The sequence below is a fragment of the Oryctolagus cuniculus genome, chromosome 18 (assembly GCF_051225735.1).
Source record: "Oryctolagus cuniculus isolate XC-2025 breed Fujian yellow rabbit chromosome 18, ASM5122573v1, whole genome shotgun sequence".
Taxonomy (NCBI): Eukaryota; Metazoa; Chordata; class Mammalia; order Lagomorpha; family Leporidae; genus Oryctolagus; species Oryctolagus cuniculus.
In genome coordinates, this window is record NC_142884.1 from 24486734 (window position 1) to 24499888 (window position 13155).

A 13155-nucleotide genomic window follows, 5' to 3' on the forward strand; every position below is an offset into this window, starting at 1 on the left:
GTCCTGATGGTCACCGTTTGGTCCCTGGATGGTGGGGACAAAGCTCTGCCTTAACCTAGAGCTACGACCCAGGACCTCAGCCCTTGGATGCCGTCTATACTGACATACAGACCAGGACAATGGCTTAAGGAGCAGAGGTAGGGCCCGGGAGGGCAAGTGTACCCAAGCCACATTCTGGCCTTGACCTTGGAGGCTGGTGCCTTCCCCCAGAAGGTCCTTGGCTGGACAGCACCAGCCTGGGCTCCGGCTGCTTGGGCCAGGCCTGCTGCTCGAAGCCTGTGTTGAGAATGTCACCAGAGACGCCGCCTCTGTGGCCTGGAGTCGATCCAGGGCTCCCGAAGAAGCTGCGGTTGGGGGCGAGCAGACTGCAGGGGCAGGGCTGGGTGGCTGCTCCTGCCGCGGACGCGGGCCACGCCCTCTTGGACGCGAACACACCCCCATTTCCCGAGGCCCACAGGGACACGCCTGGCCCTGCAGCCAAACAGCAGGAAGGCAGATTTATACGAGTACGTACAAGGGCCTGGAATTCTCGCTTGGTTGCCACACAGGGTACGGAGCATAATTGGGGGGAAGTTGTGCAACTGCCCAAGAAGCTGGGGCGTGCAGTGAAGGCTCCCCAAATTCTCATCGCAGGCATCGGGGGAGCCTCTGGACAGAGCCGGACACTGCTTTGGGGTGGCACCAATGGCCTCGTTTTGGCGGGGGAGCAGGGTGGCCCTGTCCAGAGCAGGAGAGCCCAGGTCCCTGCTGGGCAGATGAGAGTAGGAGTTACCACGCCCACAGCCCCGCCTGGCAGTGCCTAATGAGGCACAGGGCCGGTCCCCAAGGTCCCTCGGGCTGGATGCACACCCGGTCCCGAGGGAGGAGGGGAGACCCTCCTGAGGACGGGGGCAGGTGTGGGCTGACCACCTCTACCTGATGCCATGGGGCTCCTGCCTGGGTACTGGGCTGCAGCCTTGGTCCCACGGAGCCCCTATGGGTGGGTCCATCCCCCAGGCCCAGTGAGTCACTTCCCCAGCCCCCGAGGGCTTCATGGAAGGTGCCTCCCTCTCCAGCAAAGCGTCCTTTGTTCTCCTGCTGGCTCCACTTCACAACCCACTCCCTCCTGTGTGTTGCAAACCTGGGACCTGCGCATTTAGGGGCACCCACTGCAGGCAGACACAGGTGGGCTCCTGGATTGGTGGCCTGGCCCTGCAGAAGGCTGGAGTGGGCTTTCTGCCTTCCTCTGGCCCCTGCTCTCTCAGAGTCCAGGCTCGCCCCCCCCCCCCCCCCAGCCACCTGGGGAAGCCCCACCTCCCCACAGAGCTTGTAGGTGTGCAGCCCTGGGCGGGAGTGTGGTTTGGATGCGTTCTCTCCTGCCAGCACCAGCTGGAGCTGCTGAACTGGCCTCCACACCTCTCTTTCATCGGGGAAAGACTTCAGCACGGGCGCTCGCTCTCCTGGCTCTCCTCCCAGTGGCCGCCCCCAGTTCCCATGCCCAGGTGGAGGAAGCCACGTCGGTGCCCAGCCCAGGATGGGAATTCAGCAAAGTGTCTTCGGGCGCAGCCTCTGGTTTGCCTCATCTCCACGCTCACCTTCCAGACCCAGCCTCACTGGCTTGCTGGGGCTCAGGTCCAAGGCAAGGCTGCTGGGTGGGCTGTCCAGCCCTGCGCTGGAGGTGCTGTACACAGCGCCCTCTTGTATGTGTGCTAAGCACCGGCCTTGCAGCACTGGGGCTCTTATGGTTTTAATTTTTTGAATTTGATTTTATTTCTTTGAGATGCACAGAAAGAGAGATACATAGAGAGCTCCTATCTGCTGGTTTATACCCTAAATGCGGACAACAGCTGGGTCTGGGCCAGGACTGAGTCCAGGTCTCCAAAGAGGGTGGCAGGGACTCAACTACTCGAGCCATCGCCTCTGCCTCCCTGATTCTGAAATAGCGGGAAGCTGGACTCAGGAGCCAGAGCTGGGAATCGAATTCAGGGAACTCTGATATGGGACGTGGGCATCTCAACCAACATTGAGGCCAAACCCTGCCCTTCAGGCTCTTGTTTTGTAGAAGCAAAAAACTAACTTAAAAAAAAAAACCTATATGGACAAAGAAATTCTCAAATTTTATTTACAATAGTTAAGGGGGGGCAGTGCTGTGGTGTAGGGGGTAAAGCTGCCACCTGTAGTGCTGGCATCCCATATGGGTGCCGGTTCAAGTCCTGACTGCTCCGCTTCTGATCCAGCTCTCTGCTCTGGCCTGGGAAAGCAGTGGAAGATGGCCCAAGTGCTTGGGCTGCTGCAGTCACGTGGGAGACCTGGAGGAGCCTCCTGGCTTCTGGCTTTGGATCGGCACAGCTCCGCCCATTGCAGCCAAATGGGGAGTGAACCAGCGGATGGAAGACCTCTCTCTCTCTCTCTCCCTCTCCCTCTCCTTCTCTCTCTGTGTAACTCTGACTTTCAAGTAAATAAATAAGTCTTTAAAAAAAACAACTCGGTGTTGTAATTCCAGGAACAATGCAGTCTGTTCTGGGACACTGTTTGATGAAATGCACGTGTCCTGCCACATGTATTTGCTGAGCGTCCACAATCTGCCAGGCACCTGTAGAGCCTGTTGTGCAGAAGGCCTACGGAGGCCAGGCCCCGAGACCAATGCTGACAACTCCTACCCAACGCCAGTGATTCCTTCACACAACAAGGAAGAGAAGTGCACTCCCTCCACCCCAGGAAGGGCAGAGAAAGACCTCACATTCCTGCCATTGAAGACAGGCCAGTGTACACGTTCCTGTTGCCAGGTATGTAGAGCTTAAAGCAAACAACACTCCACACACGCTGATGGATTTTCAACACATAGTCCTTGAGGCCAGAAGTCTGAAATGGATCTGCCTGGGCTCAAAGTGTCAGCAGATTGCATTTCTTTCTAGAAGATCTGGGCAGGCCAGCCTCTTCCTTGTTCCTAGAGGCTGCCTAAATTCCTGCACGTGCGGCCCTTCCCCCATCCTCACAGCCTGCCGAACAACGCCCTCAAACCTCTCTGACTGCCTCTTCTGCCCTCTTATTACGACAGGGGGCCGCCTGGATAGTCTAGGGTAATTGCCCTGTTTTAGGGTTGACTGGTTGAACTTCACTTTCGTTGCGACCTTTATTACCCTTGATTCAACATAACCAGATTCCCAGGTTTGGGATGGGGACATATTTGGGACCATTATTCTGCCTGCCCCAGGAAGGTAACAATGTTGTCTACTCAGAGATCTTCACTGAAGATGCACCGTGTTCCAGGCACTAGTTCAGGTGTTGCTGGGGATACAGTGGTGGATGAAGAGGAAAAATCCTGGCCTTGGGGCAGGTCTTTGGTCAAGATGTCATTGATGATGCCTGCAGTCCCTATCATTTGTGCCTGGGTTCAAGTCCTGGCTCTGCTTCTGATTCCAGCTTCCTGCTAATGTGCACCCTGAGAGGCAGTAGGTCGGGTCTCTGCCATCTATGTGGGTGAACTGGGTTAAGTCATAGCCAGCCTTGGCTGATACAGGCATTTGGGGAGGGAATCAGTGGATTGGATGGGACCTCTCTCTCTCTCCTTTTCAAATAAATATAAATAAATCTTACACATTTCCAATCTTGTGTAGATTTTATACTGTAGTGGAGGGAAAATGACAATGGTCAAAAGAAATAAGCACAATGTGTCATAGGTTAGATGGTACTGAGTGCTAAGGGGAAAAATAAAGTCAGAAAGGGGGCCAGGAGCATTGTGTATTGTGATTTTGAACAGTGTTCTGGACATCTACTGCTTGCCCTTGTCCCCTATCCTGTGCCTGGTGACTGACATTTTGAACAGAGTGAGGGGTCTCCCTTACCCTCTGGGCATGGCTGATGGGAAGAACCTTTGGGAGAGTGGGAGACAGAAGGCAGGTGAAGTTAGCACCACTCCTCTGCCCTCCACACAGCCTGCCCCTTTCCTTTCCCTTCCAGCCTAGGGATGGTGACCATGGCTGGCAGTACTAGCCCTGGGGGTCATTACACCTACTGGTTTCCCTACATCCTGTGCACACCTTTGTGTTTTTTTTTTTTAACTTTTATTTAATGAATATAAATTTCCAAAGTACAGCTTATGGATTACAATGGCTTCCCCCCCCATAACTTCCCTCCCACCTGCAACCCTCCCCTCTCCTGCTCCCTCTCCCCTTCCATTCACATCAAGATTCATTTTCAATTATCTTTATATACAGAAGATCAATTTAGCATATATTAAGTAAAGCTTTCAACAGTTTCTGTGCACACCTTTGTAAATACTAGTTTATTAAAATCTCAGAGTGTCCTCATTGGAGGGTACATCTACTTTGCTAGGAAGACTTCACTGAGTGGGTAACATACCTATAAATCCTTGAACAAGGAAAGGCAGGAGGCACGCAGACACTCAGTGAAGAACATCATAGACAGCACTGGCTGCACGTGCAAAGGCCTTGAGATGAGAGCATGCATGGTGCATTTGGGAAATAGCAGGCGTATGTGCCTGGAGTGGACGAGGGGGGTGGGGAGTGACAGAGAGGCCCAGGGAGAGGAGGGCAATTGGATCGTGCAGGGTCTTTGAAGAAGGTGCCGATGGTGCCCTACTCTGTCCCCTCACCCTTCCTCTTTGGGTGCTCATGGACCATATGGCTTCCTACTGCCCCCACCCAACTCTGCCCAAGGATGAGCAGGCAGAGTGTGGACTTGGAGGGGCAAGGAGAAAAGCATGGGGACCAGTGAGGCGCTATTGGGACAGCCCAGAAGGGAGGGAAAGTGGCAAGGAGCCATCATGTGCATGCCATGTGAATTGAGCCTGGGGTGAGGCGTCTTTGGCCAGGTCTCAGGGGGTCTTCCTGTCCTTCTCATTGTGTCCTATCAGGCTGCACACTTTTGCTCTGGTCCCCACCTTATGGTGGTGTCAGCCAGGCAGCCCTCCATAAAATGACTCCTTTCCTCTTTGAAATTAATGAGGACTTTGTGGGTGGCTACTTTGAAATTCTGTAAATATCCTGTTCCTCATCAAAATTTCCATCTGTTCATTTATCTGTTTACATCTGCGATGCCTGTTCATTCATTGCAGTTCTACTCGGTGGGTTGTAAGCTGTCATTTTCATGATTTACTTCACTGCTTCAACTGCCCCAGAGACGGCCTGGTTCCTGTTCTCTCGATGGCTCCCATCACTTCCTGAGCACCTCTGGCTTCCTGGCACTGGCTAGTCCAGGCTCCTTTTGTGTTTTCCTTGCTCCAGTTTGGAGGATAGCATTTAGTTTTTTTTAATTTATTTTTTTTTTTGACAGGCAGAGTGGACAGTGAGAGAGAGAGAGACAGAGAGAAAGGTCTTCCTTTGCCGTTGGTTCACCCTCCAATGGCCGCCACGGACAGCGCGCTGCGGCCGGCGCACCGCGCTGATCCGATGGCAGGAACCAGGTACTTATCCTGGTCTCCCATGGGGTGCAGGGCCCAAGCACTTGGGCCATCCTCCACTGCACTCCCTGGCCACAGCAGAGAGCTGGCCTGGAAGAGGGGCAACTGGGACAGAATCCGGCGCCCCGACCGGGACTAGAACCCGGTGTGCCGGCGCCGCAAGGCAGAGGATTAGCCTAGTGAGCCGCGGCGCTGGCCGAGGACAGCATTTAGAAACCAAGCTAGAGATGTGGGTGTGCTCACGGCTGCGTCCATTCTCAGAGGAAAACACTGGGAGATGCAGCCGCGTGCGTAACAGCATTTCTGTCAGCAATGGACGCCGGGGGTTGTATCGCTCCTGGCGTCACCTACGGACATCAGAGCCATCTTGATTCATGAAAGTGCACACTATGGTGTCTGCCCCCACATTAAAATGGCACATTTGTCAGAACGTATCCCTGCCACTGAGCAGTGCGTGGCTGTCTAAGTGTGAAGCCACAAACATACGTGATTTTCCATGTATGTATTTCTATGCTTACAGAAAACCATGGGCTCTCACCAATACTTCCAGGCCTAAGCTAACAGCACGTTTTAGTCTACTGCGCTCCCTTTCCTACTTGTAACTCTCATTTCCAACAGCGAGTGCCGCGGCTCCTGTATCCGCACAGCAGCCTGTGGCTGCCTTCCCTGAGAGCCCTCAGATGCCTTCCCCACCCTCTGAGGCTCCAGGTGACAGCGTGCAGGTGCTCTCTGGCCCACCTAGGTCCAGCCGCGCCACCTGCTCAGAGCGTGGCCAGGTGCCTCCTCACCTCTCACGCTGCAGCCGCCACCTTGCACCAGCACAGCTTCCTCTCTGAGAAACGCTGGCCTGAGCTGTTCCAGAAGGAGAAAGAATGAAGAACACAGATGAAACCATATGTAAACAGCATACTAACGGACGGTATGTTTTCATTTTTCAGATCTTACGGAGAACAAAAAGATTGTAGCAATGACACCAAAATTCTAAAGGTTGTAGCGGTGGGTTGAAATTATAAAGCTCTTTTTCCTATTTTCCAAATTACCTCTTTTATGGCTATATTACTTTTCAATTATTAGATTTCAGGGGTGGGCATTTGGCCTAGCAGCTAAGACACCCGCAGCCCACATGGATGCTTGGGCTCCTGACTCCAGCTTCCTGCTAATGTGCACCCGGGGAGCAGCAGTGATGGCCCAGTCATGGCTTCTTGCCCTTCACATGGGAGACATGAATTGAGTCCTCACCCCGCTCCGTCCATCCTCGGGTGATGTGCGTATTTGGGGAATGAACCGGACGTGGGAACTCTCTGTCACTCTCTGCTTCTCAAATAAATAAATTAAATTTTAAATATATATATATTTCAACAGAAACGTAATTTTATTGCACTTTCTGAGTCATCTCCAAGTGCTTACAGAATTGCTGGGATCTCGCTGATGGTTCCAGGAGGTGCCCCCAAGATCTGGAACGCTGTTTTACAGCAAAACAAACCTGAGTCAGAAAACAAAATTTTCATGGATTTTTATAAAATAAAATTTGCTCTCTGGTTCTGGAACGAGATGGCCCTTTCCCTTGCACCTCCCTGTGCTGTGAGTCTTAAAATCTAAGGCTCAGCAGCTGGCGCCGTGGCTCACTAGGCTAATCCTCCGCCTTGCAGCGCCGGCACACCGGGTTCTAGTCCCAGTCGGGGCGCTGGATTCTGTCCCAGTTGCCCCTCTTCCAGGCCAGCTCTCTGCTGTGGCCCAGGAGTGCAGTGGAGGATGGCCCAAGCGCTTGGGCCCTGCACCTGCATGGGAGACCAGGAGGAAGCACCTGACTCCTGGCTTCGGATTGGCGCAGCACTGGCTCTAGCTGCCATTAGGGGAGTGAACCAACAGAAGGAAGACCTTTCTCTCTGTCTTTCTCTCTCACTGTCCAACTCTGCCTGTCAAAAAAATAAAATAAAAATCTAAGGCTCAGCATCAGGGGCTGCCTTGCATCTGGGAAAATCTGGAGGGCGTTGAGCAGCTGACCTGCAAGTTCCCACCTTGCTCTGCGCCAAACGACCTTCCCTGTCGGGGGACTCGAGGTCCAGCTCACGGAACTGACATCCTCACTGGGACACGAGGGAGCACCCCTCCATGCTACGAAGCCTGCCCCCCACAGTCTCTGCTGATCATTCTGCTCCAAGGGCAACCCCAAGCCTCTCCTCCAGGCTGTGAGTACCTGTGATGATAAAAATACCGTCCAACCATGTGTCCAGGCTCAATAGTCCCCTACTGGACCACGGTCACCAGCCCAGGGCAGGAATCCCTCCCTCTCCGACTGGGTGAAGGGGAGGTAATTAAGACACTCTCCTCTAATACAGCCAAATTCCTGGAAATGATTTAACACACAATGAGGCTCAAAGCTGAAAAGAAGGTGGCAGACTAGACTGGGACCTCGGGACTTGAAGTGGTGCATCCCTAGGTTTTCTTTTTTATCTCCTGTATATCCTAGGTGCTCAGACTGTCCACAACACTGAACTGCCAACAGGAATTAAAAAAAGAAAAAGATGGGGTGAGCATTTGGCCTAATAGTTAAGATGGCAATTTGTACACCTGCATCCCACACCAGAGTGCTTGTCTGGAGTCCCAGCTCGGCACCTGACTTCAGTTTCCTGCTAATGCAGACCCTGAGAGTCAGCACTTGTGGCTCAAATTCCTACCACCCATGTGGGAACCCCAGACTGAGTTCCTGGCTTCTAGCTTTGCCCTCACCCCCACCCCAGCTCTTGTGGGTAAATTGGAGAGTGAAACAGCATGTGGGCACTCTTTTCCTATCTATCTGTATTTTTTGGCCTCTCAAATAAATATTTTTTAAAAGGATAACAAAATAGATAATGGGCAAATAAAGGAAAAGAGAAAAAAGGACCTGATGGGTGCTCCAGTGCCCCCTGTTACAGAAGCACTGGAAGGTGGTCTGTCTGATCCACCTACCGTAGCTGTCAATCAGAGAACAGGGCAGAAGGCTGATCCAACTGCCGGGATAGCATTGGGTTAGCACTGTGTCCTCTGCCCTCCACGTAGTAGCACAAAAGCACCTGCCCCAGCAGCAGCCGTGCCACCCCTTCCCTTCCCACAAACACCAGGCAGCCCCAGGAAAGCGCCCCCCTGTGCCAGCAGATGCACAGAGATTGAGCGGCAGTCCAGGCAGTGCTGGAGGACGATGCAGTCGGAATCACATGGAAAGTGTTTTAATATCCAAATCACTGGAGCAGGTGCCTGCAAATGTATGTCATAGCCTATATCCTACACCCACACAGAGCAACTGCCTGCTACAATGGACTTCAATAGGATCAAGTGTCCTAACACAGAAAACAAAGTGTCCAGGATGCAACTGAAATCCATTCATCAGACCAGAGAACCACTTTGAAGGAGAAAAGAGAACTGACCCCAGTATCTAGAAAAATCCAACATTAGAATCACCTGGCAAGTACAGTAAAGCGACATCAAAATGCCTCCACGAAGAAATTCTCTTGAAAAATATCTTTTTAATTTGAAAAATATCAGCAAAAAAATGGAATAGTAGTTAAAAAACAAGGGGAAATTCTAAAACTGAAAAATATAATAACCGAAATAATAAAAAACTTCAATAGATGGACTCAGGAGTAGAACACAGATGAAAAAGACCGAAACAATGGCCACAGAGACAGTTGGGTAGAATTTATTCAGTCTGAACAACAGAGAGAAATCAGGCTGAAAGAATGCACAGAGCTCTAGCATTCTGTGCGACAATTAAAAAAAATGTAACATTCATAAAATCAGAATCCTAGAAGGAGGGGCAGGCATTTGTCACAGCAGTTAAGACACCATGGAATGCTGACATTCCACGTCAGAGTGCCTGCCTCTGAGCCCTGGCTTAACTCCTGACTGCAGATTTCTAATGCAGATCCTGGGAGGCAGCCAGGGATGGCTCCACAGCTGGGCCCCAGCCAACCACGAGGGAGACCTGATTGCGTTCCCAGGTCCTGACTTCAGCCTGCTCAGCTCCAGCCACGGTGAGCATTTGGAGAGTGAGCCAGAGGATAGGCGATCTCTTCCTCTGCCTGTTTGTCTGTTTGTCACTGTCTCTCTGGCTTGCAAGTGAATGAATACAAAATTTACTACAAGAGAAAGGTCCTAGAAAAAGAGAAGAAAGAGCAAGGAACTGAAAAAGTATTTTAAGAAATACCAAAAGAAACCCATATCAGGATACGTCATTAATCAAACTTTAAAAAATGAATAACACGAGAAAAGAAAAGCGTTACAAACAGCCAAAGAGAAACAATGTGTCCCCTAGAAAGGAACACCAGTTCAAAGGGCGGATTCTCATCTCAGTCTGCTGAGGGCAGAAGGCAGCACAGAGTTTTCAACAGCTGATAGCAACTGCCAGCTGCAAGTCCTCTATCCAGGGAAACTGCCTTCCAGGAGGAAGGGGAGCTTCTCGGGCAAAGACGAACCACGAGAGCTATCAGACTACCCTCCGAGAAAGCTCTCCGGAGGAAAGGCTAACCGAGAGAAACGTACGCAATCGCCACAAATGGACGTGAAAACAGTACACTATCCTCCAGCACATTTTGCGGTGGAAGCAAAAGTTACCCCATCCGATGCGGTGCAGTGCACGCAGAGGAACGCCAAAGACAATCATGCTTAAAAATCGGAGATTCAAACTGGAACTAAATAGAAATAGGTCTCTGAACTTCGCTTGCTGTGGTTGAAAACCGACACCAGTAGACTGCGATAAATTATGTCGGTGTATGTAAGCACCTCTAGAGCAACCACTAAGAAAATGACATGAAGAAATATATTTTTTCAAAAAACCAAATATGAAGAAATTGAAATGAAAGTCTGAAAAGTGTTCAAATACCCAATAGGAAGGCAAGAAAAGTAGAGGAATGAGAATCAGAGGCAATACATAATAAAATGGCCAGATTAAGCTGTAATATATATGTACTTTAAAAATAAATGCTGTAGGGGCTGGTGCCATGGCACACTAGGTTGAACCTCCGCCTGTGGCGCCGGCATCCCATATGGGCACTGGTTCTAGTCCCGGCTGCTCCTCTTCCAGTCTAGCTCTCTGCTGTGGCCTGGGAGGGAATGAAGGATGGTCCAAGTGAATAAAAAATATAATAATAATAAAATAAAATAAATAAAAATAAACGCTGTAGGGCCCAGCATTGTAGCATAGCAGGTAAAGCTGCTACCTGTAATGCCAGCATCCCATATGGGCACCAGTTTGTGTCCCAGTTGCTCCGCTTTCAATCCTGCTCCCTGCTGATGGCCTGGGAAAGCAGCAGAGGATCGCTCAGGTGCTTGGGCACCTGCTACCCATATGGGAGACTTGGAAGAAGCCCCTGACTCCTAACTTTGGCTTGGCCCAGCTCTGGCCATTTTAGTCATTTGAGGAATCAGAGGATGGAAGATTCTCTCTCTCTCCCTCCTCTCTCTATCCCTCTTTCTGTAACTCTTTCAAATAAATAAATAAATATTTTTAAAAAATGCTATAGGGGCAGGCATTTGACCTAGTGGTTAAATCATTGGTTGAGATGCCTACACCCTATATGAGGCTGCCTGGTTCAGGATCTGGCTCCAGTTCCAATTCCAGCTTCCTACTAATGTGCACCTTAGGAGGCAGGGTTATGGCTCAAGTGGTTGGGTTCCTGCCACCTAAATGGGAGACTTTGTGTTCCTGGCTTCCAACTTTGGCCTGGCCACTGTGGGCATCTGGGGAATGAACCAGCAGATAGAAGCTCTGCCTGCCTGCCTGTCTCTGTCTCTAAAAGAAATTTTTTAATTTTTTAAAATTTTTTATTATTTTTTGACAGGCAGAGTGGACAGAGAGAGAGAGAGAGACAGAGAGAAAGGTCTTCCTTTGCCATTGGTTCACCCTCCAATGGCCGCCATGGCCGGAGTGCTGCTACCGGCGCACAGAGCTGATCCGATGGCAGGAGCCAGGTACTTTCCTGGTCTCCCATGGGGTACAGGGCCCAAGCACTTGGGCCGTCCTCCACTGCCTTCCCGGGCCACAGCAGAGAGCTGGCCTGGAAGAGGGGCAACTGGGACAGAATCCGGCACCCCGACCGGGACTAGAACCCGGTGTGCCAGCGCCGCAAGGTGGAGGATTAGCCTAGTGAGCTGCGGCTCCGGCTCTAAAAGAAATTTTTTAAAAATGTAAATGCTCGGAATTCACAGGTTAAATGAGAGAAATTGGCAGAATATGTTAATAAAATAAACCCAAGTGTGTGGTATCTACACAAGAAACTTCAAACACAATGACTTAGGTAGGTTAGAAGGGAGACCTGGAAGAAGCTCCTGGCTTCAGATTGGTGTAGCTCCAGCCATTATGGCCAACTGGGGAGCAGATGGAAGATATTCTCTCTCTCTCTCTCTCTCTACCTCTCTACCTCTCTCTCTCTCTCTCTACCTCTCCTCTCTCTGTGTAACTTTGACTTTCAAATAAATAAATGAATCTTTAAAAAAAGCAGTAAATGGATGGGGTGGGTATTTGACCTAACTGTTGAGAAGCCATTAAGATGGCTAGGTGCCTAGGTTCAAGACCCAGCTGTAGCTCCCAATGCCAGCTTCCAGATAATGTGTACTTAAGTAGTTGGGTTCCTGCCTCCCATGTTGGAGACCTGGATTGAGTTCTGGAGCCCAAACAGGAGGAAGGGAACAATAAACAGGAAACCAGAAATCGACTAAATTGAAAACTGGAAAACAACAGAGAAAATTAAGCCTAAATATAATTCCTCAAAAACATCAATAAAATTGATAAAAGTCTAGCCAGGTTGACAAAGATAAAATACACATCACAAAAAACAGAATCTATCAGAATAGATCATGTAGCCATTAAATGGATACTAATAGAATACTACAAATAATTTTATGCTTACAGATTAAACAATTTAAAAGAAATAGATCAATTTTTGAAAAACTATAAAACTTTGCCAAGATGAGATACACAACCTGAATAGTTCTGTAACATTAAAGACATTGAATTTGTAATTAGGAAGTTCCTGAAAAAGAAATCTCTGGGCCCAGATGGTTTCATTAGGGAATTTTACCAAATATTCAAAAATGAGTGCTTCAAAAGATTCATAGACATCAATTTTGCATAATCCCTCTCAGAAAACAGAAGAGCAATGAACATTCCCCACTAATTTCACTGAAGCCAATGTTACCCTGGTGCCAAAACCTGATGAAAACAGCACAAGAAAGCTACAGATCGGGATGTCTTATGAACTTAGGACACAGCACTCCTCCACAAAAGTTCAGTAAACTGGCTGTAGCAGTTCATAAAAAGAATAATATACAACAACCAAGTGGGATTTATTCCAGGCATGCAAGGGCCACTCTTCAAAAATCAACCAATATAATCTATAATATCAGTAGGCTAAAAAATAAAACTCCCCTGATCATTTTAATTGGTGTAGAACAAGCGTTGGACAAAATGCAACACCCAATACACCCGCTCCTGATTACATCTCTGGGTGCTAAGCTGGAGGAGAGCTTCTTCAACCACATAGAGAGCATCTGCAAACCCCCAGAGCTTACAGCATACTTGATATGAAAGTCTGAATGCTTCCCTTCTAAGATCAGAAGCATGAGGGAATGTCCACTCTTACCACTTTTGTGTAATGTGGTGTAGGAAGTTCCAGCCACTGCCACAGGCAAGGAAAGAAATAAAAGACATACGAGTCGGCATGGAAGAAATGAAATGGCCCCCTTTTGCAGATGCCACAGAGTCTATAAGGAAAAGCCCA

At 49.7% G+C, this 13155-nt stretch overlaps 1 long non-coding RNA gene across 1 annotated transcript in view; it reads right to left on the minus strand.

Moving 5' to 3' along the window:
* Positions 1-6022: 6022 nt before the first annotated feature.
* Positions 6023-13155, minus strand: part of LOC103348448 (uncharacterized) — a 312164-nt gene continuing 305031 nt past the window's right edge. Inside the window, exon 6 of the long non-coding RNA XR_016224714.1 lies at positions 6023-6253. This is a non-coding gene — a long non-coding RNA (uncharacterized LOC103348448). The remainder of the gene's footprint in view (positions 6254-13155) is intronic.